Raw genomic sequence first — 6,013 nt, 5'->3', positions numbered from 1 at the left:
CAGAGGAAGCTCTGTGGTTTTGAGCATCTCTGACTTGGGATCAGGCTTGGTTTTGCCAATCCAAAACTGAATATGCTGCTTTTGCCGAGGATAATTCGGCCTCGGTGATGCTGTCCCAGTTGCCAGATGTGGGTGATGCAGTGCTGCCGGGGGGCTCGGCTCTGACCCTGCAATTCAGTAGTTTGGGTTTAGCATGTTGGCTCAGACTTGGTCTTAGCTTAGTGCCTAAGCTGTGGGTGAGACGGGGAGCGCTGCACAGGATGCCTGAAAACCTTGTGCCTGGCTGCTTCCTCCTCCCCCTCACGCTTTTAAAGGTTTTGCCTATTTAAAGAGGATTTGGCCGTTCTGCAGGACGGGTTTGCTACCTGTTGTACTCCACTGGATGGCCCGGTATTTACTGTGAAGGTTTTAGAGAACTGGCTTAGACTTTAAGTCACTGTTTACTTGTGGTTGCTGAACTTGTGCTGTTTAATGGAAACATTTTCCTTTTGAAGGTGAACTATTGCTAGAAATAAATACAGGTAATACCTCATGGCTGAGGCAGGAGCCAGGGCTGGATGGAGCTACAGCGTCTGTCAGTGTCGGCAGCAGAGTGATGACTAAGGAGAGAGAAATTAAAAGCCGACGCGCAGCCTTGATTGAAGTCATTAATCTGCTGCAGGGCTTGGGGATTTAAAGCAAAGGTGAGCGGGAGGCAGGGGCTGGCGGCTGCCCTCAGAACCCCCCTGTGGGTGGACTCTGTCCCTGCGCCGTGCGCGTGGGGTGGATTTGTCCTCTCTAAATTTATGCCATCCCTGCAGTTGATGGAGAAAGGTTTGGAGTATAGCTTAGATGCACTGAGATGTCCCCTGCTGCTGTCTGCTCCCGCTCAGCGGGTCCCCAGCTGATGATATCGGATCTGCTGCAGTTCCCCACTTCCAGTGATAAGTGACGGCTTTCTCCGTCTAGGTGTCTTTTTTCCATGACGTGCCCTGGCCTGTATCAGTTCCCTCTTTGAAAGTTCAACTTCTCCATGGATTTGCCAGCAAATTTCATCTCGTTGCCGTATCTGCAACCCAGTTCGGCTGGTGCTGGATGAAAGCAAAGGTGAAACAAGGTCTCAAAGGGGGAATTAAAGTCACCTGATGTGAGCTGGAAGTAAATGCATCACCGTGTCCCGTGCAAAGTGTAGCAGGGCAAGCACAAGGTTGCATTATAAAATAAGAGAATAAAACTTACGGAGCAGGAAACCTCTCTTCCCAGCTGGGAAGGCATTTTCTTTGCCCTATCCCGGCAGCTCTCCCTGCTTGCAGCACGTTATAACTTACAACTCCTTGTCTGGCAAGAGTTACGGTAACTCCAAATTAGCCCGTAGCACTATGGCGTCATAACCTTGAAACAGGACCCAAATGGCAAAACCTGCCTGAAACCAGTTGTGATTACTCATGCTTCGTGCTGTCCCTCTCCCCTGCTGGAGTTTCTGCTATGGTAATTCCACTTATTAAGCAAGGAGACAAAATACCTTTATTAAACTTGGAACCGAGCTCGGGAGCAATGAGAGAACCGGGACTCACTGGCTTCAGACTGTCTAAAGGTTTTCGCCTCTCTTCGAGTCCCCTCTCCCTCTGCACAGCCTTAAAGTGAACGAGAGAGGAAGAAAGAGACTTTGTTTGTGATGAATAAAAGTCTGCATTTAAATATGTTTGTTTAGAGAAGGAAAAAAACTTAGGGAAGCGTATTGGGAATGAATCCTGTGATGTTGGGGCTTCACTTGATCTCCAAGCTTGAAAATGCAATGAGCAGAGATGGACGGGGGTCTTAGCTCGGGCTCTGTAAAGCTTCTTTTTATTAACACTTTCAGTGAGCGTTTAGTAACACCGTGGATAAAAGAAGCCTTTGTTAATGGGTCTGTCCCTTTGCTCCTCCGGTGGAGGAGCTGAATCTTGAAAGGAATTGCCCTGGGCACCTGCTGGAGTTACTGATGGAAGTTTTCATTCCAGATTTTCTCCACAAGCTTAAACATAAAATAGCCTAAAACCCTCCAAAGCAAGTCTGCCCTCTTCCTCCTTAAAAAAGCAAAAAAACTTGTAAAAACGCCTCTTGCCGCCTGCGTGCAGAGCTGTGCGCGGCGGCCCCTTGCCCTGTGTCTGCGGAGAGCATCACTTCATGCTAAAACAGCGGAGAAGACGTGCGCGAGCCCCTTCAGCGATTTTGTCGTGGAAGGATTTAAACTGCTCACGTGGTCGTTGGCGGCTGTTCATCCTAACTGCCGCGGCTGTCCTGCCGCAGGGACGAGGGAGCTCTGCCCTCCGGGGGCTGGGCGGAGAGGGGGGTGTTGTGGACCATCGTGGAAGCACCTGCGCAGCCGGGGGATTATCCGGTGACACGGGGCGGGGGGCACGCACGTCTGCCTGGTCCCGTGGTCCACAGGGTGCATTGGAGGAGCGGGTCCTGCCCTGAGGTGGGGCTCAGGGTCTGACCTTGCTTCTTGTCTTGCAGCAGCGTGAACCCCCTTGGTCCATCTCCCGCTTCTCACGGATGTCCGAAATCTCCCTTTGAAGGCATCTCGCATCCCGGGGAATGATTAGAGCAGTTTAAAAAGCGCTCCTGCTCACTCAGAGGGAAACCTGGGCGTGATACTTGCGCTGCCCCCAAAGGTGAAGGCCTTCTCCAGAGGTTGTACGTGCCCCAAAGCCGGCCAGCTGGCCGTGGCAGCCCTCCGAGGGAGCATCTGCTCCTTCCAGGAGATGCAGAGTGCTCCTCTGCCTCTTGCTGACGCCTCGCCAGGGGAGGACACGGTTCCCAGTATTTTCGTATTGAATTATGGATTGATTGCACGCCTGCGCCCTTGCTGTTAGCATCTCCATGCTTTCGTTCTGTCTTTCCTCCCAGTGAAAGAGCGACTGCTTTAAATGAGAGAAAGAAAAAGGATGACTTCTTACCACATACATCCTATGTTGGACCAAGCTTCGGTAACTCTGCCCGGTGTCAGTGGCGAGGGAAAGCTGCAGCTCCCTCTCTACGTTGACGGAGCACCTCGTTACACCATGGCTACACCTGGTGTAAAGAAATTGGGTTATGTCTTTGCTACCAAAAAAAGATGCGTCTTGCAGTGCGATCAGCCATGTGTATTTGCCGCCTCGCTGGGAAACCTCCCCAGAGGTCCAAGCTCTGAGGCTTGTACCGTGCTGTACCTATGTGGAGGGATGCAGGCTGTCATGGTCCCTAGCAGCTCACCTCCCTTGGGCGCCGGTTTCAGCCACAGCAGCTGAGGGTGCTGAAGCAGATGCGTTATCACCTGCTGTGTGATTTCTGTACTAAGCAAAGAATGGCTTTACAGCAGCCTGAACTTGGCCGTTCCTTTTTCTTCTTGGAGGCAGTGTGAGCACACCCGTGGGCCTGGGGCAGCGATGGGCCGGGACTGCAAAACCCACTTGCCTGCACCCACATAGCTCTCAGGGTGGGTAGTTGAGTGGATACTCGGCACTGAGCGGGGTCCCGGGTGGGCTGGACGGAGGAGGATGGACCTGCTGAAGCTGAATGTGACACCGGGAGCACAAGGAGTTAATTGCGGTGACTCAGGAAAGGAGAAGCTATTGCATCTGCAGGCCTGTCAGCAGGCAAGGTCTAGAGGGGAAAAGGCTCTGGAAGGCTGCACGCCTTGCAGCAACGTATTTTCATATTTTCGTTTTAAGTAACTTAATTGTGTCAGACAAATGTGCAGGCAGGAGGCAGCTCCTGTAGCTGGGCAGATTAGTTCCTTGCAAGCTGGACAAAGTCCCTGCGTTGCAGCCTGTGCAACTTCCCTGGGAGCGGAGCCCTGGCAGTGCGGACAGCCCTGAGGAGGGGGGAACAAGCAACAACTACTGAGTTTGTGCAAAAAAGTTCTTGGATAAAGAGGGGGAGGCAAGCCCTGGCTTCGTTAGTGGAGCAAAGGAGGAGTCCTCTGCATGCTTCACCTGCAGTTTTGGGATTGAAGAAGACTGGCCCTTCTTGACTTGCAGTTTGTAACCGTCTTAGTGATGGAGAGCGCAGGTCTCTTGTGGTGCCTTCCTTGATTGCTATATATTCAAGGTATCTAGTGGCTTTAATCTGCCTCTTACTGGAATTCCTTGCAAAGAAGGTTTTATTTGTTAATTCAAGCAAGGGGAAATCACTTGTATTGTTTAAATTCCCAGCGCGCAGCTCTCCTGCCAGTGGGATGCTGCCTTAATGCGTCTTGATATTCACTGGGTGATGGTCGGAGCTGGTAACATGAAGGGAAATAAGGTGATAAAGCCAGGCCAGGATTTGCGTGCCGGCCCATGGACAGTGCTCTTCAGCCCTGCACTGGCATCGTCTCTGTACCACGGCTCCTGGGCGAGCCTTGATGTGACATAAAGGAGCAAAGTCGGAGAACGCAGTCTTCAAATTTTCTATATTGCTGCTCACATGGTCAAAACTCACATATTCCGGGTCCTGTGTGAACCTGCCTGAAGGTTTGCCTTCATTGATAGCTCTTGGCAGTAGGAAAGTCCTCTCCTCTACAGGGAGTCATCTAGAGCAAGACCAGCTGTGGTGGTTTGAGAAGTTACCACTGCCTGTTCTCCATCCTCTGCTGGAGGTCCTTGCTTCTCGGCAGGAGAAGTTAGGTGCTGTGGGATGAGACCGGTGCCTGCGCCCACCATCCTGGGTGGGCAGCTGATGGATGGGAACTTAAAATACTTTTAATAAGGCAGAGCCCTTGGGAGCCTCAGCTGAGGACACCTGCGTGTTTTGCACCGGTTCATACCAGCATCAACAGTGTCTGAATCGGTCACAACAAATTAATGCCAGAAGGTGGCTCGAGGACGAAGCTCTCCTGTACAGACCCGACAGTGTCATGGGGCTTTCGGCAGCCTCAAACGGTTTGTGCTGTTTCAGCTGGGTGCGAGGGCTAATGTGGCGTGCCAAATGCTGAGCTGAGCTTTCTGGCTTATTTGGCCGGGCAGCGATCAGATGGTTTCGTGCAGAGCTGTCTTTGTACTGGTGGAAGATGGGTGTTGCAGAACTGGTTTCCCTTTTCCCCCCTCCCGCCAGCCTGCTGGCTTTTGCTTTTGCATTTTATATCTCGCTCTTTGCTTTTATATTTCTTTCCAGTTAGCTTTGCCTTGTTCAGCTGCTTTATCTCACACTGCTTGCCTTCCAGCAGCACCAGTTGCAATGCTGGAGGAGCCACCCAGTTGCCCCAGCGTAGCACCTTGCTGTCGTTATCCCTTTTTAGTGGTGTGTGAGCTCGTTTCTGCGGGTCCCCGACCAGCACCCCTGGGTTAGCTCAACTAATCCCTAAGAAAGGGGACGGAGGGGGAGGTCTTAAACTCCACACCTGGCTGTTACTGCTGCCTGACCTTGGGAGCCTGCAAAAGGTGTCAGGGGGAGTGCTGATGCTGTCGGGGTGTGAATTGCTCAGGAGAGACATCTGCAACAGCTTATCGGGGGAGGAGGAGGGTGGCCACGCAGGCAGGGCTGTCCTGCTGGAGCATCTGCTCTCAGCCAGGCAGCTGCTGCCAAGGGAGGTCTGGGGCTGTTTGACAGGCAGTGCCTCCGACCGCAGCTGGGCAAGTGGATGCTGTCAAATGCATCAGGAACAGAGAGTTTTGCTTATCTCTACTGCAACAAGTTTCACCAGCAAACCTGACCCTTATTTAAACGAAAGGCTTTACCGTGCCCTCACCGAGATGTCACCCAGAGGAGTCTGCAGCTTATTGCTGAGCGAGAAGGATGCACAAATCCTTTTCTTTGCTTAACTTACGGTGATGTGGCGTTTCCCCCCCGGGACGTCACGGCACATCAGCCCATCTTGGAGCTGTACGGAGGCAGCTCTTGAAAGGTTTGGACGTTCACTGCGAAGAAGCATCTAAAAATTTCTGGCTTTTGAAAGCTGAGGAGGGAATCGAGTACATCCCTGGGACCGGGGCACACCTCCTTCTGCATGGCTCGGAGCCTGGGCTGGTGTCACCTGCCCGTTTTAGCTCAGCGTGAGCACTATGTGGGGCTTTAACCGATTTATACCAGT

The sequence above is a fragment of the Pygoscelis adeliae genome, unplaced genomic scaffold (assembly GCF_000699105.1).
Source record: "Pygoscelis adeliae isolate BGI_AS28 unplaced genomic scaffold, ASM69910v1 Scaffold270, whole genome shotgun sequence".
NCBI lineage: Eukaryota > Metazoa > Chordata > Aves > Sphenisciformes > Spheniscidae > Pygoscelis > Pygoscelis adeliae.
This window is presented reverse-complemented; position numbering follows the sequence as displayed.